We start from the raw sequence: 24,347 nt of genomic DNA, 5'->3' as shown, positions 1-24,347 counted from the left end.
TGACATGAAAACCTCAATACTACAGATGAAACATTCGATAAAGCCAAGGAATATCCCCAGGCTATTCTAAATTCACCAGTTTTTCTTATTTTACATATTTGATCTCTTTTCATAGTATACGTATACTATGCATACTATATCTGCATCTCTATGAGTACATTCTACATATGTGCATGCCTTAGGGTGTTCCTGCTGTGAACAGACACCATGACCAAGGGAACTCCTATCAGAACAACATTTAATTGTGGCTGGCTTACAGGTTCAGTCCATTATCATGAAGGTGGGAATGTGACAGCATGCAGACAGATGTGGGGCTGGAGGAGCTAAGAGCTCTACCTCTTCATCTGAAGGCTGTTAGTAGAATACTGACTTCTAGGCAGCTAAAATGAGGGTCCTTAAAGCCCACACCTACAGTGACACACCTAATCCAACAAGGCCACACCTACTCCAACAGGGCCACACCTCCAAATAGTGCCATTCCCTGGGCTGAGCATATACAAACCATCACAGTGCATATCTGAATGACTACTATATCTGCATATCTATGAGTACATTCTACATATGTGCATATCTGAGTCAATACTACATATGCATATCTATGAGTATATTCTACAGACATGCATGTCTGAGTATATACCATATTTGCATACTTATGAGTGCATACTGATGCATATACATATCTAGGTAGACTTTTTGAAAGGCAATTTGTTAGTTATAGACATCGTGGCATGTCCCCCTTAAATGTGCATACCTCAAGAAAAATGGCTTCTACACAACACACTCACAGTCATCATTAGGACCCATTAGGATCGAGCTCAGCGTGCTCTTTCACTTCCGTCTGTGTAAACACTTGGTATAAGCTAGGAATCCCTAAGTAAATGTGACTTGAATAATAGAGAATAGAGGGATCGATCTTCCAGCCTGGTTACTACCTAGGCCTGGGGAGGTGACTCAGTAAAGCGCTTGGCTTTCAAGCCCAAGAAGCTGAATTCGACTTCCAGAATGCAAAAAGAAAAAGCAGGGTGTGGTAGTAGCACGCACTTACAATGCCAGCCCTGGGGAGGTGGAGAGAGAGAGACCCTTGGGGTCACTGGTTAGCTAGTGAGAGACCCTGTCTCCAAAACCATGGTAAACGGGCTGGAGAGCGGCTAGGAGTTTTAAGAGCAATCGTTAGTCTTGTATAGATCCTGGATTTGACTCGCAGCATCACATGGTGATTCACAACCATTTGTAACTCCAGTGTGAGGAGATCTGATGTCCTCTTCTGACATCCATGGGCACCAAGAATACAAGTAGTGCATTTACACACGTTCCAGCAAAATATTCACACATAAAGTAAAATCAATAAATCTTAAAGTCAAAGGGATGAACAAAAACCAGAACAAAACAGGTAGACAGGAGGGGGAAGTACTGATTCCCTAATTGATTCTTTATTGTGTCAATAAGAAAGGCAAGAGCCAATTGCTTGGCAAAGGTAAAATACTTCCGGGTCGCAGGAGGAAGAGAGGAGACCACTTAGAAAGAGGGAGCTTTTCAGCCAGGCTTTGGAACTAGAAGCGCCCAACAACCATATAAAGGCTTGGGGTAACTATAACAGGCAGTCTCTGCCACCATCGGATGGCTGTATAGACTAGTTGATAAGGTTAGGGCAGGAGATTCTACACCCAGCAATTGTATTATCTGATAGATTCTAAGGTAATAAAGGTGTCAATGGTTTTCTTCCATGGAGCAGAGGTGGACAGAGAAAAATAGCAGCCGGGTCTGCAGATGAAGCCAAGCCAGGAGCTGGGTGGTAGGTAGCAGGCGGCTTAGAAGAGCTAAGCGGAGAGGAATGGACAAATTGAGAGATAGCTGGCAGCAGCACTCTCAGAGCTAAGGCGAGAGCACGGTCCTAGGTCTCAGGCAAAGGAGGAAACGTGAATTTAAAAATTACACACAACAGCAATGACCCAAGGAAACAGCATCAAAGGTTAACTTCTGCCCCTGACACTCCCTACACACTTGCACTTACACAGATTGCACACACACACACACACACACACACACACACACACACACACACACACACACACACACAGGTGGACACACTGCACACACACACACACACAGGTGGACACACACGGAGATTTAAAATAAAGCCAACAAACCACTCTCAAACTGTTCTCATTGGTTGAGACAGAAACCTTATACCTGACAAGAATGGTTTGAGGCTGTGACTTCCTGTGTCATTAAATGATGAGAATTTTAGTTCCTTGTGGCATGAAAACAGGAGCGTGGGAGTGTGGCAGCTCCTGCTGTCTGTCATGCATCCTGATGCTCAGGTGCCAGCTGTTCCACAGCACAGGCAAGGACTGAGAATGCTAACTGAGTATCACAGCAGCACAGGGGAAGAAGGGGCAAACAGGGAGGGCTGGACAACAGGGAAGGCCGAGTTTCTGTTGGGATCACTTGTGGGTACTCTGAGTGTGTGTGTGTGTGTGTGTGTGTGTGTGTGTGTGTGTGTAGACTGGAGAACATCACTATTGCTACAGGGCACACTGCCACACAACAGACACCACACATCAGACACCCCTACATCATGGAAAGTCTCCTCTCTTCCTTCCTGATGAATTTCTCCAGCACGCATCCCACTTGGAGCCCTCTTGAGATGAGATCACAGGCACACGCAGAGCTATGTAGATAGACATCATGCTCACTTTTCTGCTGCCTCCTCTTTCCCACACTTTGGTGTCTCGGAACAGTTAGACCACTGGAGAAATCCATTTTCTAATCATGACTCCTCTTATTAGAACTTGGGGAAAAAAGCTGAATTAGAATCTCTGTCTTCATTCTGACAGTTATTATCCTTTTTGTTGTTGTTGTTGTTGTTGTTGTTGTTGTTGTTCCAGTTACTATGTTTCATTTGTTGGAAACAGGGTCTCCTGTACTCCAGGCTGGCCTTGAACTTCCCATGTAGGGAAGAAACACTTTGACCTCCGGACCCACTCACCTTTACCTTCTGAGTGTTGGACATGGACCACCAGGGAAGGAGCCCAAGGCTTCAGGGCCGCTAGGGAAGTTCTCTTACAGTCTCAGCTCAGTTCTGCACCCCCTTTAATCCAATGTCACCTATGTGTCCTTTAAAGACTCTCTGCCTTTTGAGTTTTATACAAACAAATCTGAAAGTGCTATTGTTAAGTAAGTTCTTAGGGCCCAGCAAAGCCATCCTTCCAGAACGTTCTAGAAGCAGCACCCCTTGTACTGATTGTTCTACGGATGTGAAATGAACACAGCTCCACTTTAGAAGCTCCCAGTTCGGAGAACTTTTCTTTTTCCATTTTGATTCCCTTCAGTTTTAATCAAATCATTAAAAAAATAATAATCAACAAACAAGAACCAAACCTTTAGTTTGATCCTAAAGTCTTATGCTTGGCATTAGAGGGTAGGATCTGAAATCAAAGGCAGGAGAATCCAAGGAGTTCTGGTGAAGCTCCCGTGGCCTTCACCTTAAATTTAAAAAGTAATTTTCTCAGACGTTTGAAAAAGCCATAAGTAGCCATATTACTTTGTATTTACCTAAAATTACATATAACACGTGTGAGTTCTATGTATGTACAGCATATAGTTTAAGTGAAGCTGAGCCACTTGGACTGACAATGCTCCTAACAAGCCATAAAGGATCTAATCAAAACCCCAGTCCTAAGCATGAGAAACCCCTTTAGTTGTCCAGGAAGTCCAAGAGACTGCTAAAATGATACAGCATATTGATATCGGCCTTGGGTACCTCCCGGAGATTGAAGTAAATCCCTATGGCTGAAGGTATCACATACCTCACATACCTCAGACCTAGGACTGAGAGGCTCAAGCAAGGTCTGACCTAAAAGCTCCTACCTGAAGGTGTTATGCAAGCTGCCAGTGTAGGGAGACAACCAACAGTCCTACCCAGCCGGAACACCTATGAACCACAACAACGACCAGCATGACATGGTATCCCTAAAGGTGTAGTTGTAGCACTATATCTTGGCAGTAACCAACAGTTGTCCAGTTGGACTTAAGACCTGATTGACAGGCTGGTGAAATGGCTTAGTGATGAAGAGCACTGTTTTTCCAGAGGTCCTGAGTTCAATTCCCAGCAACCACATGGTGGTTCACAACCATCTATAAAGAGATATGATACCCTCTTCTGCTGTGTCTGAAGACAGCTACAGTGTACTCATATACATAAAATAAATAAATAAATCTTAAAAAAAAAAAAAAGGCCTGATTGACAGGACAAAGTCTTGCCTAGTACAGGAAACCTAACCAACTGCCCGGGGCTAGTGAGGTCAGGATCTCAGAGAGGAACGAGCTATTACTGTTTCACTAGACCAGCACATTCCTGACTACACTCTAAATACCTGCCCTGCTACCCACAGATACGTGTAGCCCCCAAGTCTCACCAAAGAAGCTTCTCTTTGGTGACAGAAAATCATCAGAGAAAGTCATCACTGGTCAGAATGTAAAGAACGGGTATCATGGGGGACCCGGTCCCAATATATCTACAACAAGCCCTGTGTTGAAGCCTCCGGGAACATTGTAAAAGAAGGGACAGAAAAAACTGTAAGAGACAGAAGACGATGGGGTCTACTGTGAGACTGTGTCTCTTAGAAATATCAGAAAGAGCCGGGCGTGGTGCACACGCCTTTAATCCCAGCACTCGGGAGGCAGAGGCAGACGGATTTCTGAGTTTGAGGCCAGCCTGGTCTACAGAGTGAGTTCCAGGACAGCCAGGGCTATACAGAGAAACCCTGTCTCAAAAAATCAAAAACCAAACAAACAAGCAAAAAAAGAAATATCAGAAAGGCTTCACCCAATAGTATTTCAATAAGATGGTTACGTAAACAAAACCTGAACAAGGAGACTCCACATAGACATACTAACTTGGAAGAGGAAATTTTATAGACCCCCCACCCCTAGACAAAGAACTACAGGATGCCAATAACAGAAGTGCGCATCCCCCATGAATGAGCCTTCCAATGCCCAGTGGTACATACAAGCAAATGCAGTCAGCAGGGGGAAGTGAATGGAGGGAGATAGTGTAATTATTTTTTATTTTAAATAAAAACAAAAGTGATTTCCTTACTCACTTGTACGTTGATCCCTTAAAATATACCTGATGGAGCCAGGCACGGCTCTTGTGATCCTAGTCCTTGGGGGGTGAGGCAGGGTGATTGTTCTGAGGCTGAGGTGAACCACAGCTGTATACAGAGACTGTGTCCCCAGACAGTGCAGGTCCAGTGTCCTCTGTGCGCAGAGTACCTTTAAGCACTAGGCCCAGATCAGGGAGCACAGGACACTAAGATCTCTGATTTGAGACCAGGACATGAGGCAGCGGCAGGACCCCCATTCACTGTTGGGGTCGGGGGCAGACTTGCTACAACAGCCCCCCCCCATTCCTCATGTTCCTTCTGTGGGACACAGGGACCATGCCACCAGTCACACGCCCAAAGCTTCGACTCCAATGGGTCACAGTGTGAGTTCTTCCAGAGGAAGAATTCCCGTTGTCCCTCTGAGTAGTGTTTTCTTTTCCCACCCTTCTAGCGCATACCTCATAGGAATGGATCCAAGTTTATTACATTTGGGGAAAATAGCCTGACAGCCCTGAGTTGTGAACCCCAGATTTCATCCTTGCTCAGCCAACTCCCTGTTTTCTCTAGTGTGTTTCTTTGAGCCTGGTGAACTCTTGCAGATCTTCTTGGTGTGAATTTGTGAGACTTCCTCTTGCATAACAGTCCTTCAGACACTCTCTGAAAGAAGGCGAAGGCGGCATAATGAACCCCAAGAGACTCTGTCTTACCATACCCGTCCTGTAAGATAAGATACCCTTACAATTGGAATGTTAGGATCTCTTATTTGAATTGGTGTCTTTTGTAAATCAAGCTGCACTGCAAAGTTGTCAACTTGGGTAGAGTCTCGCATTATTCCCACTGTGAGGGGAGGATGCGAACCTCAGATAAGAATCAGGATTTGAAGTGGTTGCCAAAACTATAATGATTTCTCTTAGTCGCCAATGTTCTATGGGAGGAGTCAGTGGCACCACAAGTTCAAGGCCAGCCTGGGCAACTTAGTAGGACCCTGCCTCAAAAATGAAAACCAACAAAGTAGAAGGAGCTGAGGATACAGTTTATTGACATTACCTAGAATATGCAAGGCCTGAGGTTCAGTCCTGAAAGTTGGAGTTGCTTCTTCGTTTCTGCCCAACGGCTACCTAGCAACAGCCAGGTAGCCTTGGTTTGTTATAAAAGGGACTAGCCTCTCACACTCTCTGATTCTCTGCCCCCCGCCTCTTTCTCTGCCTCTACTCCCTTTTCAACACCCCTTCCTGTGCCCCCAAATAAACTCTATTTTATATAACACTCCATTGTATGGCTGGCACCTGGTGGGGGGGCATGCCTTAGCATGGGCCTGCTGAGAGACTCCTTCCCACTGCACCATACCACACTGTATAAAACATATCCTTGCCAGGCGTGGTGGCGCACACCTTTAATCCCAGCACTCGGGAGGCAGAGGCAGGCAGATTTCTGAGTTCGAGGCCAGCCTGGTCTACAGAGTGAGTTCCAGGACAGCCAGGGCTACACAGAGAAACCCTGTGTCGAAAAACCAAAACCAAAACCAAAACAAACAACAAAACAAACAAACAAAAACCCACATTAGTTTACATGATCTTTCTCTTTCTTGATTTGAGGGAGACATCGAAAGAAAGTGTGGAGCTGAAGATTGGTTCTTTGACAGAGTGCTTGCCCAGCATGCACTTGGCTGTGAGTTTGATCCTCAGCGCGCGGTGGGGGATGGGGGTGGGGGGAGCAGCTTAGCCATCCTCAAGGGAGATGCAGGAATCGTGGCTGAGGTCGCTTTTACAGGACATTCTGTCACAGCGACAAGAAAGCAGACACAGGGACGCTGTGTGTAAAGGATGCAGTAGGCTCACAGTTCAGAGCAAAGGTAAATGAAGGTAACTGGAGGGCAGACGCCAAACCAGTTTCCAGCTACCTGAAACTTGTAGATCTGTGTAAGATTGGGGGCGGGGCAGACAGAACGCGGCTTTTGGTGGTGTTTACTCTTTGGCTTCCCAGACAAGTGTAAAGTATCAACTTTGTATCAGTTACAAACACAAAAGGGGAAACTGGTGCCAGTCTCCCTATTACTAATACGAAGATTTCCCCCGCCCCCGCCCCCCAGCAGAAAATCCCTTGCTAACTTCAGCAGCTGAAGGTTTTATGTCAACACTCAAACCGGAGTGGAAGACACAGGTCGTTAAGCAGAATGGTGACTGCCAGGAAATTGAATGCTGCGGGTGCCTGCCAAGTACGTAAAGTGAGAGGTAGTCCTAAATAATAGAAAAAGCACTTGGCATCCTGAGGAGAACGTGTGGTGAAAGGCCTGGGTATGACACTGGATACCAGGGCCACCAGTTTTTGTTGTTGTTGTTGTTTTGCTTTTTTTTTTGGGGGGGGGGAGGTTTGATATATAGAACCTTCACAGATTAGACAGCACACCAAGAGTTCTAAAAGAAAAATTTCTTTCATCTCCTAATTTGCAGAGAATCATAGTAATGATTAGAAATGTCTGAGTGTGGTAGGAAATGGACATTTTCGCTGGGGAAAGCAGACCTTCAGCCTTGGTTCTTCAAAGAAACTGCATTTTCACTGGGAGTGAATTTAACCACTTCTAATAATGCAATCCTGGTCCAGGGCATGCTTAGCCCCTGGTAAAGCGCAGCTTGGGAAGGGAGCGGCTTCTCGACTTGTAGGTTTTACCTGCTAACGAGGCAGCTGGAAGGAGCCACCAGAATCACCTGGGGCATAGTCCGAAGACTGTCATACCCAAGTTCATGATCCACTGAGGCCCCTTTGAACGACCATGCACTGTCCCCAGACTTATGATGAGGAAAGTTCAATAAATGTAATGAAGTTTTTAACTTAGTAGGAGTGAATACCTATATCCTGGACATTTTATAATTTTCATAAATTTCAAAACATATTTTCCTGAAAATTTGTTTTTTAGACATATTTATCTTACAGGTATGGGTGTCTTACCTGCCTATGTGACTATGTGCCATGTGGAGAGAGAGAGAGAGAGAGAGAGAGAGAGAGAGAGAGAGAGAGAGAGAGAGAAAATACAGAAGAAGGTGTCCGATTCCCCAGAGTTACAGGTACTTGTGAGCCACTACATGAGTGCTAGGAATCAAATCTGGGTCCTTTGAAGAGAAGCCAGGGCTCTTAATTGCTGAGCCATCTCTCCAGCCCTAAAACATACTTTCTTATCCCTTTTAAATTATTGTCTTAGGGTTTTACCGATGTGAACAGACACCATGACCAAGACAACTCTTATGAGGACAATATTTAATTGGGGCTGGCTTACAGGTTCACAAGTTTAGTCCATTATCATCAAGGTAGAAGCATGGCAGCATCCAGGCAGGCATGGTGCAGGAGGAGCTGAGAGATCTACATCTTCATCTGAAGGCTGCTAGCAGAATACTGGCTTCCAGGCAGCTAGGATGATGATCTTAAAGCCCACACCCACAGTGACACACCTGCTCCAACAAAGCCATGCCTACTCCAACAGGGCCACACCCTCTAGTAGTGCCACTCCCTGGGCTGAGCATATACAAACCACTACAATGACATACTATAGACCTCACAGCTACCAGAACACTATTAGTTCCCCAGTTTAGAAACTTCTGGAAGGTGCAAAACCTGCTCTGTACCTGGCCCTATAGTCAAGTTCCATGTGTGGAAGTCAGGGGCTGGGCACAATTTGTGTCAGCCATTGACTTTAGCTTGCTTACAGTCTAACTTGGGAGACAGAGCACCTTCTTAGGGACGGACTGTGGTATGGGTCAGAGTAGAGTGAGTTCTGGGATCATTCAACGATTAGGGATACACTTGGTAGTGGAGAACCGCATAGCTGAAGGCTTGTGAATTGGCAAGGATGGGAAAGGCCTCTCTGAGGAGGAGATCTGTCTGCCCACCATGCATTCCCAAAGCCCTATGCAGCTCTGTGGGAGAGCTGTCAGCACTGATTTGTCTGACAACCGGTGAGTTTGAGGAGACTTCCGGATGACCCTGCCTGGGGAGGAAACTGTAGTCAGATCTCATGGAGCCATGATGCACTGCATTAGAGTTTAATGTGAGGTAAATAATGGATGAGGCACTGTCTCTTGCCCTTACCCATATTATTTTTGTCAGGGATGCCTGTACTTATAATCCAGACATTTTCTTTGTCAGCCATATTGCTGGTTACCAAGGTTTGCATTTTTTTTTCTTTCCATCTCCTCAGGTGTGTTTAGCCAGTACCCAGGAGAGGGGATTAAAGGAGAAAGTCAGCTTCAGCGCATGCTTTCAGGAGTTTTAGTCAGATCCACTACTGTCAATCAGTCTGAGGCTGAGATAGTCAGATCCACTGCTGTCAATCAGTCTGAGGCTGAGATAGTTAGATCCACTGGTGTCAGTCTGAGTTAGTCAGATCTGCTGCTGTCAGTCTGAGTTAGTCAGATCCATTGCTATCAGTCTGAGGCTGAGTTAGTTAGATCCACTTCTGTCAATCACTCTGAGTTAGTCAGATCCACTGCTGTCAGTCTGAGTTAGTTAGGTCCACTGCTGTCAGTCTGAGTTAGTTAGATCCACTGCTATTAGCTAAATCCACTGCTATTAGTCTGAGGCTGAATATCTTAATGGGTTGGAAGAAGTTATTTACTTCGTAGTGAACAGGAAAAAAGAGAGAGAGAGAGGGAGGGAGGAAGGGAGAGAGAGAGAGAGAGAGAGAGAGAGAGAGAGAGAGAGAGAGAGAGAGAGAGAACACTATGAACACAGGCAAAGATATGCCCAGGGTTCTGATTTTTTCAAGTGGACCTTGTTGCCTAAAGGTTCCATCATTTCCAAAATAGTGCTGCCATCAGGGACTGAGAGGTCTACAGGAGCCTGGGGGTGGGGGTGGGGGGGTGGGGGGAGGAGTGGCATAATTCACATTCAAACCATAACACGTGCTCTTGGAACCAGTGTCACATCTCTGAACCACTTGTCTATACCACAGGAATAACAAGTGATGTTTAGAGTTGCCGTAAGCATCAGTGCAAACCTGCACTAGGATGTGGGTAGTGTAGTGTGTCTGTCTGTCCTCTGCTCCATCCTCACGCACGCTCTGCCAGGCAGCATCAGCACCTGCTTGTCCTGACCCAGTCTTCCAGTCTCCACTCTCCCGCTGCTCTCTGCTGTGACCCTGCTCTTCACAGGGGGCTGAAACAAGCCTTGGACACACAGTATGACTCATTAAAAGTGATTTTAGGGCTTTATTGTCTAGATGTTGAAATCCTAAATGAAGTTCCTAATGAAATTGGGGAGAGCTTTCTGCCATTCTCTTCGATCAGTTCACTAATTTGTGAAGCTAAGTGCATGTAGGAGGGAGCGCTAGAGTGTTCTAAAGATCCCTAGATCACGTCGTTCCTTCTCAAACACGGTTAGTGTAAGCTAGAGGTATTTACTGAGTGCTTAGTCAGGAAGGTCATGTTCAGACGTGGGCTGAGTGAATGTTTCCATTCTTCACCTTGAATACCAACTGATTGGAGGAAAGAGAACCAAAATTGTTGTTTTTTGTTTTTTTTTTTTTGAATGCATATGTTATTAGGATGTGTCATTAGAAAACAATTTTATAAGAAAGTGATTAAATGAAAAAAACAAGGAAGCTTCTATGAATGTAACAGAAACCACCTTATTTCTGACTGACGAGGACAAAGGGTCCCATTTAGAATGCTACTGTGATGTCACTAAAACACATAGAGATATACAAATACTATATAGAGGCTGTACATTTTGACTAGAATTCTCCATCAAGTTGCCTTGCTAATGGAGCCCCTTACCTGAGCATTGCTTTGGTGTTTACTGTCGATCTCTGCTGTTCTGTAGGCCTGAGGGAAAACCTCTGTTTCCCATTCTCAGCTTTCACTTTTCTGTCTCAGATATGGAGGAAGGCGAGAACACTGTAATCAGGTCTGCCCAGCTGCTCAACCTAGCACTGCCTGCTGTGCATGGCGCCTCTGAGAGGTCAAGGCCTGGTGCTTGTGGCTTAGGTTTTCTCAGAGTCTTTTTAATGGCTTCTGTTCTATTCCAGGATTCACAAAGGCTGTGATTCAAGGTCAAAGCACACATTGTCTCTTACTTCCTAGGTCACTCCCTACCTTTTAGCTCTCTCCCAGAGCTCTAGAGGGAGCTTTTACAATGGCCACCCAACACACACACACACACACACACACACACACACACACACACACACACTTCCTTGTCTGAATCCTCAGAGTCTTCCTATAATCCACAAGAGGAGAGCATTCTACAACAACATATTTAGATCTGTTCTTTACCTGACATGTGTCCCAGTGCTGGCCCCCATCAGCAGCAGGACGTGCTGGCACTCTGCAGTTCAGGGTGTCTCCCCTCATACAGGCCCCTTGGCACACTCTTCCTAGTCATGTTCAACCTTCTCCTGACACATGTCCCTGGATTCTTCTTCATACTGACTTTGACCAGCACAACTTCTACTGGTCCATTCACCAACTGTTTTGCATTGATATGTTTGCCCGTCTGCTAGCAGAAGAGGCTCCTGAGCAGAGAACCCTGCCTCTGCTCTCACAGATCTACAATGTGCCCTATATGGTGACCAATATTTATTTTCCCTATAGATGGCATAAATTGGAAGATCTGGAGGTATCTTTAGATAGCATTTTCCCTTTGTATGACTGTGAGTGCCCGACTTACCAGTAAGAAAGACGCCACAACAGGATCCTTCTGCACACTTTTATTGGGAGAGCTTGATTGCAGAGGTGAAAAGACCCCGAGCCCCAGAACTGGCGCTGCTTATATAGGCCTAGGAGGGGGAGGGGCATGTTTACACCCGATTGGTTATGCTTTCAGTACCTCATTTACATGCCTTGGGCCAGGCTTTCAGTGCCTCATTTGCATGCCTCAGGCCAGGCAGTGACTCCGCAAAAAACTCTACTGCATATGCGCACATTGGTTGTTTATCCAAACTTATGGGTGGTGGCCAGCAGTAGCCAGTGCCATCCAGCAATGGCATATGTGGCTTCCCACATCTCCCCCTTTTAATTTTAATAAAATGATGCTGGACTAGGCCTGTGCAATTATGTCCATCTGCCACAGCTCCTGTTTTAGGTCGTTCCTCTAGTGTCACAGCCTTACCCGTCATAGGGTAGCCCTATCACCACGGGGCCCTGTGTCTTAGGTTGGTCTGTGCACGAGGAAAGTTGCCCGTCTTTGGATATCACGGTGCTGTGTGACAGCACTGCTAAATGACCTAGGGCAAACTCTACAAAAGAGTCCAGACAAGTTTAAGGGAATGAATTAGTGGGGAAATCATGATCACCCTACCACGTGCAATGAGGAAACCTCAGCGATGTGCAAGGGCTGATCAATGATTGTTGAGTCTCTCTCATCCCAGTGCAATGGATCCATAGATCCGTGGGGTGCAAGAGCAGAGGACTCAGATGCCAACTAATTCTTGAGCATAGATAACCAAACTTCAGGGGAGGCGCCGTTTTCAATGGCTAAAAGTGCTTGAGTTATAATCACCTTGTCACGTTTTTGTTGGGTTCTGAATTTGCAAACCAACCAAATCGTGAATACCAGTCCATAGCATATGGCAGCACCAAACAAAATCACTCCCACCCATTCCTTAAAGTAAGAAAATGTAGAGGTAAGCCAAGAGGTAAAGTCTCCAAGGGTCACTGGTTCCACTCTGGTTCCATTAAGGTTCAGGATTTGTATCTGCAGCCTTGTCTGCAACCTTTCCAGCTCCTGCGACCAGTTCCCCTTCAGATAATTCGATAAATTGTACTTTTAATAAAAGAATTATTGATATACCTAATGGGAATAATGCACACATGCACACAACTCATTTGTATGACATCCATCATTTGTTCCATGTTATGTTGTAAAATATCCACTCTTTGATTTACTAACATTAACCCTGAGGCGATATGAGAATCTGCCCTTTGCAGGGTAAACAATGCCTCAGACATTTTTTCTGCTATCTGACTTGTGGTGTCAGCAGTATTAACTTGATTGGCCATAGCAATTCCTGCGGTAACCGCTGATGCCGCAGACACCACAATGGCAGTAACAATGGCAGCTGTGATTCCAAAATCTCTCTTTTGCCGAACAAGACTCATGAGTGGGAACTTCTCTGGATCTGCCTCAACAGGCACAGGGACAAAGGTTGGTAGATGTACCACTAAGGCTAAGAAAGTGGTTCCATTCCAGCATTGTGTCAAAAAACAAGTGACATTTGTACAATCTAACCAATCTGTATTGTTTTGAAATTCAGCCAATATAAAGAAAAATGGAGGATTGACACAAACTTCTATGGGAGGAGTAGTCATATTTCTGATAAATCTATTAGATGTCACATTATCTAAGTGAGCAGAGGTATTGGAAAGTGTGGAAGAAACATTCAATATTTCATGAAAGGTTCCAGTCAGCAATGCAAAAGCTGACAAACTGGTACTAGCACCTGCCTCATTACTTAAAATCCATTGGTAATATGGCCAAATATTTTCTTTCCCTGTAGCATCCCCTTTATCGTTCATTATGGCAAAATCCAATGGAGGTGACAAAACAAAACCCTTTGCTATTTCTTTCCGAGGAAAAATTTTTGATTGGCAAGGTGAAAAAACTATAGGAAATGCAAGGTCCAGATGGCACCAAGGCACACTGCATATAGCAGTAGCATTGCCAACAGGCCATCGTGATCTTTTAGGAATAGTCACATTTCCCTTTATCATAATAGTGGTGATGTTTATAGGTGAAGTTACATTATTTCCAACATCACTTGAGCCTGATTGTGCTCCTTGAAAAACTTGCGTTAAAGTATTAAGTAATACTCCAGAGCTCACTTTATTTTGGCGAATGGGATCTGCCCAATTAGAGATAATCTTTTTCTTTAAAAACATACAGGGTGTAAAAGGTTTATCCACATTATGCACAAAGCATAGTGTATAATTTAAATGAAAACTCGTACTATTATACACCCATGGCTCTTGAGGAGTTTGTTGTGCACAAGGCACATCCAAAAAACATTCAGTTGCAAAAAACAAAGGCAAGGTAGAGGAATTGGAATGTACCGGTAAGGGTACTGGCCATGATCTCACTACTGCCCACAAAGGTATACTTATCCCTGTCTCAATCATCAGGAGTAAGAATAACAGGATCATCTTGGGATTCATCTTAATCTTTCACGGTTCTTGTCAGTCGCGTCGGAACCCAAAGTGGATTATCTTCACCCTGTGGAAAAACACAAATAGCTCCCCTGGATCTGATTAATATGGGATCCGGGCCATACCATTTATTATAAAGGACATTTTTCCACTTGACCATTTCATTGGGCAGTTGAGGCCATTGTCCATGCCTTTCGGCTGGTGATCTTCCAGCATCATCCAATTTTTAAAAATTAAGAGTAAATATTGTAAGGGATAGAGCCATCTTTGGCATCATAGCCTCTATTCCCCCTTTTTGTTTTTGCAAATATTGTTTCAAAGTACGATGGGCTCTTTCAATGATGCCTTGGCCCTGTGGATTATAGGGCAACCCAGTAACATGTTTCACTTGCATTTGTTTGCAAAATTGACTAAATTTAGAAGAGGTATATGCAGGACCATTATCTGTCTTTAGCAGCAGGGGCTTGCCCCATGCAGCCCAAGCCTCTAAGCAGTGGGATATGACATGAACTGCCTTTTCCCCAGTCAAGGGAGAAACATGTAGGACACCAGAACTGGTATCGATGGACATATGTACATATTGTAATTTCCCAAAAGCTGGGATATGCATGACATCCATCTGCCAAACATCTAGGGGTCGCAATCCGCGAGGATTAACACCCACGGAAGGTGCATTAATAAATTCTACACATTTACCACACTGTAGGACACTATCTCGAGCTTCTGTTCGTGTGAGCTTAAACTTCTGTCTCAATGTAGAAGCAGGGACATGATAAAGTTGATGAAAATCCTTAGCACCTTCTATAGAACTTTGTGAAAGCAAAACCATGTCTCTGGTGGCTGAGTCAGCAATTGCATTTCCCTTAACCATAGGTCCAGGTAATGATGTATGTGCTCTAATATGTTGAATATAAAAGGGGTGCTCATGTATCTAAATACAATCTTGTACTTTCATCAAAATTTCAGATACTGAACTAGACTGCTTAAAATTTGCAGCAGTCTCTAATGCTAATACAGCATTAACCACATAAACAGAATCAGAGATAATGTTTATGGGCATAGAGAACCTTTTAAAAACTTCTAAAACCACCAAACATTCCACCAATTGAGGGGCTCCTGGTGTAAATTGCAACCTTACAGCCTTTTCATTAATCACATAACTTCCAATTCCTGTTTTGGATCCATCTGTATAAATATCAATGGCTCTATTTATAGGGGTATTAGCCGTTTCCTTTGGAAATATCACTGGATGCAATAACATAAAATGTAATAAAGGATATTTAGGATAATGATTATCAATTAAACCAGAATAACTGCATCTAAGAATGGCCCATTCATCTATAGTAGCACACAATATTTGCATTTGTGCGGCAGTATATGGAGTAATTATGCTATCAGGCATTTTTCTAAAGTGAGTAATTTACTTTTTTAAACCTTTATGAGCCATATTTGCCACCAAGGTGGGATAATGCTCTATAGTCTTATTAGGGGATATATGTGGATGTATCCATACCAAAGGACCATCTTGCCATAACACAGCAGTTGGCAAGTTTATGGTTTTTAATATGCATAGGCACAAAGGTTCTTGGTCATTTATACGATTTAACTGTGCTTTTTTGATAGATAGCTCTTTCAACCCTCCTAAGAATTTCAGAAGCCTTAGGTGTTAATTGTCTCAATGAGGTATTATGTGATTCTCCTTCTAAAATTTGAAATAAAGGTTTTAATTCCGAAGTAGGGATCCTTAAATAAGCTCTAATCCAATTTATATCTCCTAATAATTTTTGAAAATCATTTAATGTCTTTAAATGATCTTTTCTTATACTAATCTTTTGTGGAGTAACATATTGTGAAGTGTTAGTAGCTCCCAAAAAATGACTAACACTGGACTGCTGTACCTTTTCTGGTGCAATAATCAAGCCTTTATTTTTTAAAGTTTCATTAAGCAAGCCATAAGCTTGTTGTATACTTTCTTCTACAGGTCCACAAATCACAATATTATCCATATAATGACATATTTTTAAGGAGGGAAAACCATCTCTAACTGGTTGAAAAGCTTTTCCTACATATAAATGACACATGGTAGGGCTATTTGCCATTCCTTGGGGTAATACTCGCCATTGATACCTTTTATCAGGCTCCATATGATTAATAGAAGGCAGGGTAAATGCAAATCTAGGCTTATCTTTCTTATTTAGTGGAATGGAAAAGAAACAATCCTTAATATCCACTACTATAATTCTCCAATCCTTAGGTAGAGCTAAGAGTAGGGGGAGTCCTCTTTGTACAGGACCCATAACTTGCATTTGTGCATTAATGGCTCGTAGGTCATGTAACAACCTCCATTTACCTGATTCTTCTTTACAAGAAAAATAGGGGTATTCCAGGGTGATTGCGTGGGTTCTACATGCCCCAGGTCTAATTGTTCTTGTACTAATTCTTTAGCTGCTTTTAACTTCTCAGAGGGTAAAGGCCACTGAGGCATCCACACCGAGTCCTCTGTACACCACGGAATGGGTAAAGGCTCCTCAGCTGCCCCTAGAAAAAACCCAGCCTTTTCTTATCTGCTTTTTCTGTGGCTGTAACTGGTGAAATTCTACCTTGTAAATTTTTTTCAAGACCTAGTTCAGGTATATATCCCATGCCTTTCATCATTTCCTTGCTTTTCTGAGAATAATTATTAGTCAATATAAAATTCATGGCTGACAACACATCTCTTCCCCATAAATTTACAGGTAAAGGGAGCACATAAGGTTGAAAAAGCCCTGTCCTGCCTTCTTTATCCTTCCATTATAAGGATTTTGCACTTATAGTTGGGGTAGCCTCATATCCTAATCCTTGTAAGCTATGTGATGATTGATTAACAGGCCAAGAAGCAAGCCACCAGTTACTGGATACAATGCTTTTATCCACTCCTGTATCCATTATACCTTGAAAGATTTTTCCTTCTATTTGTAATTGTAAAGTGGGACGATTATCCAAATCTAAAGATATGTAGGCCACATTAGTTGCTGTAGAACCAAATCCCTTATCTCTTCACGAATCCTGGCCCCTAGGGAACATGTTATACAAACTGGGAAGAATCAGCAATTGAGCAATGCGATCCCCAGGAGAAATGGTCATGATACCTCGGGGTGCAGAACACATAATTTTAACTTGTCCCTCATAATCTGAGTCTATAACTCCGGGATATATCACCAGTCCTTTCAAAGAAGAAGAGGACCTACCCAACAGTAGGCCCACTGTATCCTTCAATAAGGGACCTCTAAAATCTGAGGAAATAGGTTGGCACCCCATTTGAGGTGTAAGAATTATTCTGGAGGTGGCACAGATGTCCAATCCTGCTGAACCCGGAGTGGCTCTCCTCGGTCTCTGGGTGGCCTCATGGACACTGTGGTCTGGAGTGCCCCATACATTTGGGGGCCCTGGGGACGGGGGCCCCTCACTCCGTTTTTTGGCTGTTGCACTTTAAACTGAGGTATTGGCCTTCCTTTTATATCTCTGACTGATCTACATTCATTTGCCCAATGTCTTCCTTTCTCACATTTTGAGCAAATGCCTGGTACTTTCTTTTCAAACCCACTCTTTCTACCCTTTGTACACTGCTTTTGCATATGACCTGTTTGTCCACAATTATAGCAGGTTATTCCTTTTGTTTGCGCCATCAAAACTGCGGCAGCCAGCCCTGCATTTGAAAGGGGTCCTCCTATTTCTCTACAGGTTTTTATCCACACCTGTAGTCCTTTCCCTTTCCAAGGTGTGATAGCATTTCTGCATTCTTTGGTACATTGCTCATAAACTAATTGTTCAATTAGCGGCATTGCGGCCTCAGAATCACCAAATATGCGTCCGGCTGCTTCCATCATGTGAGCCACAAATTCAGAGAATGACTCATTAACTCCCTGAATAATTTTTGTCAAGTTACCAGATACCTCTCCTCGATTAGGCAATGCTTTCCAAGCTTTCACTGCTGCCTGATTGATCTGATCATAGACCTGCACTGGGTATCCTAATTGATTGTTTGTCCATATACCCTGACCTGTAAGCATTCCAAAGCGCCATGTTGGTTGCCCTGCAGTAGCATTAGCATGGGCCTGACTCAAACACAGATCATGCCATATAGACTTCCAGTCTATATACTGTCCCATCGTAAGACATGCCTTTACCACACTCATCCAATCAAAAGGAGTCATGGCATGGTGAGCCAGTCTATCAATTTGGGACTGAGTAAAAGAGGCATTGACTCCATAAGTCCTTACTGACTCCGCTAAATCTTTCACTTGTTTATGCGATATTGGCTCATAATATTACTGTTGAGCTTGATCCTGAAAAACAGGAAAAGCCTGACATATTTTGCACAACCCTCTAGGAGTGCAAAAAGAGTGGCCATTGCCAATTGTTTTCTTATCTGTATAAGGCAGAGGTGGTGGGGGAGCACTGAGACTCCTCCCTATTGGACCATATCTTACTGCCTCATACTTTGCAGCAGCCTCCCCCAAATGTTCCTCCTCCCCTGCTGATAATTCCAAGTCCTCTGAGCTAGATAATTCTAACAACACAAAGTCCTCGAGAGGAGGATAAATTGACTTAATTTTTTGATCTTCATTCTTTATATTATCTTTTGTATCTTTATATTTAGGTTTCTTTTCCTTTTCTCTTTTTATATCTCTTCCTTTACTTATTTTTCTGCACGCTCCTTCCTTTTCATTTCTCTCTGTTTCTGACATACTTTCCTGGTGCTCCTGCAAAAGTCGCTGCCCTTCCTTAACAGCTGGTTCACATTTCTTGTCCTGAATACAAGCCTTAATCAATTTCCATAACGGCCTTGTTCCTGCTTTCACTTTCCCTTCTGCTTTCTCTCTTGCTATATCTCTCCCTAACTTTTCCCAACTAGGTAGCGTCATCGACCCAGTGGGGGCAAACTAAGGAGCGAGTCTGTCTATCTCTTTTAAGAACCCTCTCACTGTACTTTCAGAAATCTTTAAACCTTGTTCTTTAAGCAAGGCTTGCACCAGCCCTACTAATGGCATAGACTGGCCAGTACCCATGATCATCCTGGACTAAAGCGTTATCTAAGTGAAATTATTCCCAGCAGATACACTCGTGTCCAGGGCAATGACAATTAAGGCAATAACACAATATCAGGGCAAGAAAGAAAGCAAGCAACGCAACCCCAGCAATAATTACAGAATCTATTCCAAAAGAAAGCATACCTCTCAGAGACTTATATTAATTTCTTTTTACTTAACAGTACCACCATTCCCCAGCTGAAGAGTTCTGAATCCACGCAGTCGAATCCTTCTCAACAGTCTGTATTGTGGGACACTTCATTGACCGCTCCTTCCCCATGATGTAGTTCTGAATCCTCCCTGTAACAGGGGGTCTTTGCTCGTGCCTGAAGATGTCTTGTCCCGGGTTTAGGCACCACTTGTGAGTGCCCGACTCACCAGCAAGAAAGACGCCACAACAGGATCCTTCTGCACACGTTTATTGGGAAAGCTTGATTGCAGAGGTGAAAAGACCCTGAGCCCCAGAACTGGCACTGCTTATATAGGCCTAGAAGGGGCGTATCCACACCCAATTGGTTATGCTTTCAGTACCTCATTTACATGCCTTGGGCCAGGCTTTCAGTGCCTCATTTGCATGCCTCAGGCCAGGCAGTGACTCGGCAAAAACTCTACTGCACGTGCGGACATTGGTTGTTTATCCAAACTTATGGGTGGTGGCCAGCGGTAGCCAGTGCCATCCTGCAATGGTGTATGTGGCTTCCCACATATGACTTCATATCTGAATTTGTTAAGTTTTGGAGTTACTATCTATTGTTTTAATTTTCCCTTGGATAGCAGTAAAATTTGGCACCTTGTGCTCTCTAGGTAACGGCTCTACCATGGAGTTCCATATCCAGCCCATTTCTGGTTGCTGGAATCTGAGCTGCCTGACTTTGACAACCTTGGCTACCACCTATCCTTGTTAAGATCTTTTCAGTGGAACACAGCCAGGAAGACACACCGTGTGTATCATCTATGGCTGATTTGTTTTGCAAAGCCAGTCCTCAGAGGGCCTGGGGAGATGGCTCAGTCAGTGAATTTTTCATCTCACAAACATTAGGATCTGAGATCTAGCTGCAGAATGCATATATGAAAGTTAGAGCCTCACAGGAAGCTCTTGTTGTCCCAGCACTGGGACAGCAGAGACAGGTGGACTCCTGCAGGTCTACAGCCAGCCAACTTGGCTCTACTTAGGAGGTTTCAGGCAAATGAGAGAGCCTTGTCTCAAAGAAGGTAGTCAGTGCCTGGGATAGGAAGGAAACTGTCCTCTTACTTCCATAAGCAAACACATGCACACATGCACCTACCCCCTCCACAGGCATACACACATGCATACATGCACATTCATATGTACACACACATGCATATCCACATGTGTGCACACACATGCACACATATACACACATGCATGCACACATGAACATGCATACATGTACACACATACACATGTGAACACACATACACACACATATGCACGCACACACACACACACACACACACACACACACACACACAGACAAACTCCCTAGCCAGAGCACAGTAGTTGAATAAAACTTTATGGCTTTACAAAGGCCAAATCATTTATTTTGTGGTGCTTTACAGAACAATGTGCTGACCTGGCTCCAAGTCTTCATTTTTCGCCAGATCGCCAGGCTTCTTGACTTGCTAATACTCTTTCTGGAGATTCTCCAGGCCAGTATGGCTCCCTGTATGGTCATGGCCAGCTCTGTGAGCATTATTTCCTAAGCAGCCTCCCCCACTGGTGTAAGAGTCAGGGACAGGATGCAATAGTCATAGGCAGGCCATCCACACATGGGGTGCTGACCGAGCCCAGTGAATAGGCAGGGGACTCACTCCTGCCATGGAACCTTCCTCAACCCAAGAACAGTGCCCATGCTTCTGCTGTTGTTGACATTATGTTTGAGCCTCATCAGCTAGGAGACTCACGGTGACCGAGGCTGTGTGGGTTGCAGAATGAGGGGAAGGAACAAACGTGTCACCTAGTACACTGGGTGGGAAGCCAGACAAGGAGAGTTTTTCTAAGTGTATGTGCCTGGAGGCAGCTGGAGGCAGCTGGAGGCAGCTGGAGACTATGGCTTTACTTGCATAGGGGGCAAGGTGTCATGTGACTGTGCACAGTCACAAGGTGGGTAGAATGTGTGTGTGTGTGTGTGTGTGTGTGTGTGTGTGAGAGAGAGAGAGAGAGAGAGAGAGAGAGAGAGAGAGAGAGAGAGAGAGAAGGCCCTAGCTGTCCTCTAGACACCTATCCAACCCATAAGCTCAACAAACCTTGTCAGCACTAGAAAAACAGGCCAAGCAAATCAAATGCGGGGCTTGTTTAGAGATGAGGGAGGGGGAGAGAGGTGAAGGGAGCTGGGGCAGCCGCTAACTGTGCTTAGTGAGGCCTCCCGGAGGGTGGGGTGGGGTGGGGTGGGGGGGCAGGCCATCAAATGCCAACAGAGAAAGTGCCAAACCTGGGGCGGGTAAGCTGGAGCAGATGAGGACAGGGTGGACATAAATCCTTGGGAATCTGTGGTATCAGAACAGCTTAATGTCCGCGTGAGAGATGGCGCTGGAGACAAAGCTGGGTGCTAACGGAGAAGAGCATGTGGGGATTCAGGGATTCCCAGATACCACGTGGCAGGTCCCTGGGGAGAATCTGGGGCTTGCCAGGGCTGCTGTGGATATTTTCTGAATGGATAAGCCCTGCAGGATGCATCTGTATGGGAGCCATGGGCCTCTTCATCAGCTGGGCTGCAAGGGAGTGATGGGTTGATCGATCGCCCCGTGCCTAGGGAGATTCTCATCAAATAAATCACTTGCGGTTTTTAAAATTAATTTTGTGCATGTCTCATGGTGCATGTGTGGAGGTGAGGGGACATGTGTGCATGTGTGGGGACAGCTTTTGGGAGTCAGTTCTCTTTCAAGCTATCATGTTTGGTGGCAAGCACCTTTAACCATTGAACCCTCTCATTGGCCTGGCACGAAGTAAAAATAAGATGAAAAATTATATTTTTTTCTTTATGCTTCTATAATGAACACAAATAACAGGATAATTATTTTTATAATAAAAGAACAATGTAGGCATAGGCTTTTATTGGAAATATACTGAATAACTTGATGCTAAAAAGCATCTCTTCAAATATGTCATCTGATTCATTCCTGAGTTTGAAATTCAGAACCAAGAATTGTGGGGACATAACCCACCTGCTGGGAGCAAACAGCAGTGCCACCAGGTGCAGGCTTTGTGAAGTAGAGGTGACATCACCCGTGTCCTTAGATCTGAGTGGGATGTAGGTCAGAGCCAGAGAAACCTTTGTCCAACTTGCTCAGGGCCCCTCTGGAATAAAGTCACAGAAATGAAAAAGCAAGACTTTTTACCCTAACCAGCCTTACCTTTGTAAAGGGAATGCACAGAGCTCTGACACACACAGCGATCACACATGCCCGTGCCTTTGTTGCAGCCTTTGCTCTGTGGAGGTCCTGGGTGTCTGGTGGGTTTCACCTTTTTTTCATTTTCTCAGAATGCAGGGTTTTCTCAGGATTCTGGCTCCAATGGGGTCCTCAGCACACTGCTGGCCTGGCAGATAGCCAGAGATGGTCTCTTCAGGTTGCTCCAGAAAGACACACTGAGATGGGTCAGGCACAGCCACGTGATGTTCCTCAGAAGACCCAGGGTCCACACTCCTAGCTCTGAGATTCATCTTCGTGTCAACTTGATCAGATTTGTAATCACAGTGGAGGTACACCTTAGGGCATGTCTGTGAGGATGTTTCCAAAATGCGTAACTAAGGAAAAGAGACCCACCCCAAATGTGGGCAAGACCATCCGGTAAACTGGAGTTCCAGACCAAGGTAAAGCCGGAAAGGAGGAAGCTGGCTGAACATCAACACTCTCCCATGTCTGCTACCGGTCAGCCTAGATGCCAGAGACCTAGCCATGTTGGTTACTTTTCTTAAATGTTGTAACAAAATACCTAACAAAAGCAACTTAAAGAAGGGGATTGTGGGAACTCGTTCTGGCTCACAGTCTTGAGTATGTATTCATCATGGTGGAAAAGGCTTGGCAGGAGGAACCTGAGGCAGAATGCTGTGCTCAGCTCGCTTTTTCTGGCCACGGCCACGGAAGGTTCTGCCCACAATTAGGTGTGACTTCTCACTTAACCCAATCTTGAACCTCCCAACAGGAATGAACCTAGGTGGTGCTAAGTCCCGTATAGTTGACAGTCATCTTTAACCATCAGACTCTTCAAACAGTGAGCCAAAATGAACGCTTTCTCCCTTAAGTTGCTTTTGCCAGCAACAATGAGGGACGTGCCCAATAAACACACAGAGCAGCATGAGGTCAGCACAACCAATCTTGATGTTTTAGTTTGAATGTGTGTGATGCACAGATGCACATTCATGGGGAGGCCAGAGGTTGATGCTGAGTTTTCTGTTGTCCACTTAGGTTGGTCTGTCTGTCTGTCTGTCTGTCTATCTGTCTGTTTCTGTCTCTTTCCTCCTTTTTCTTCCTTCCTTCCTTCTTTTCTTTCTTTCTTCCTTCCTTCCTTTCTTTCTCTCTCTTCCCCTCTCTCTCTCTCTCTCTCTCTCTCTCTCTCTCTCTCTCTCCTTTTTTGTTGTTTTGTTTTGTTTTGAGGCAAGGTCTCTCACTGAACCTGGAGCTCATCAAGTCAGTAACTCTAGTCAGTGAGCCCCAGGGATGCCCCATCTCTGTCTCCCAGTGCTAGGATTATAGGTGTGTGTTGAAACATCTGCTTTTTTATTTGGGTTCTGGAAGACTGAACTCTCGTCCTCATAACCCTTAGAGTAACCACATTACTGTATTAGGCCATCTCCCTGGACCCAAGCGTCTTCCTGTCTCTCTTCAAAATATCTATCTATCTATCTATCTATCTATCTATCTATCTATCTATCTATCTATCTATCATCTATAGTGTGTGTGTGTGTGTGTGTGTTTTCGCGTGCACGCGTGCTCGCGTGCTCAAACCCACCTGCCTGAGTACCATGCGCCTGAAGGAGCCCATAGAAATAAGAAGAGGGCATCAAATTCCCTGGAAT

Source organism: Mus musculus, chromosome 17 (assembly GCF_000001635.26).
Source record: "Mus musculus strain C57BL/6J chromosome 17, GRCm38.p6 C57BL/6J".
NCBI lineage: Eukaryota > Metazoa > Chordata > Mammalia > Rodentia > Muridae > Mus > Mus musculus.
This window is presented reverse-complemented; position numbering follows the sequence as displayed.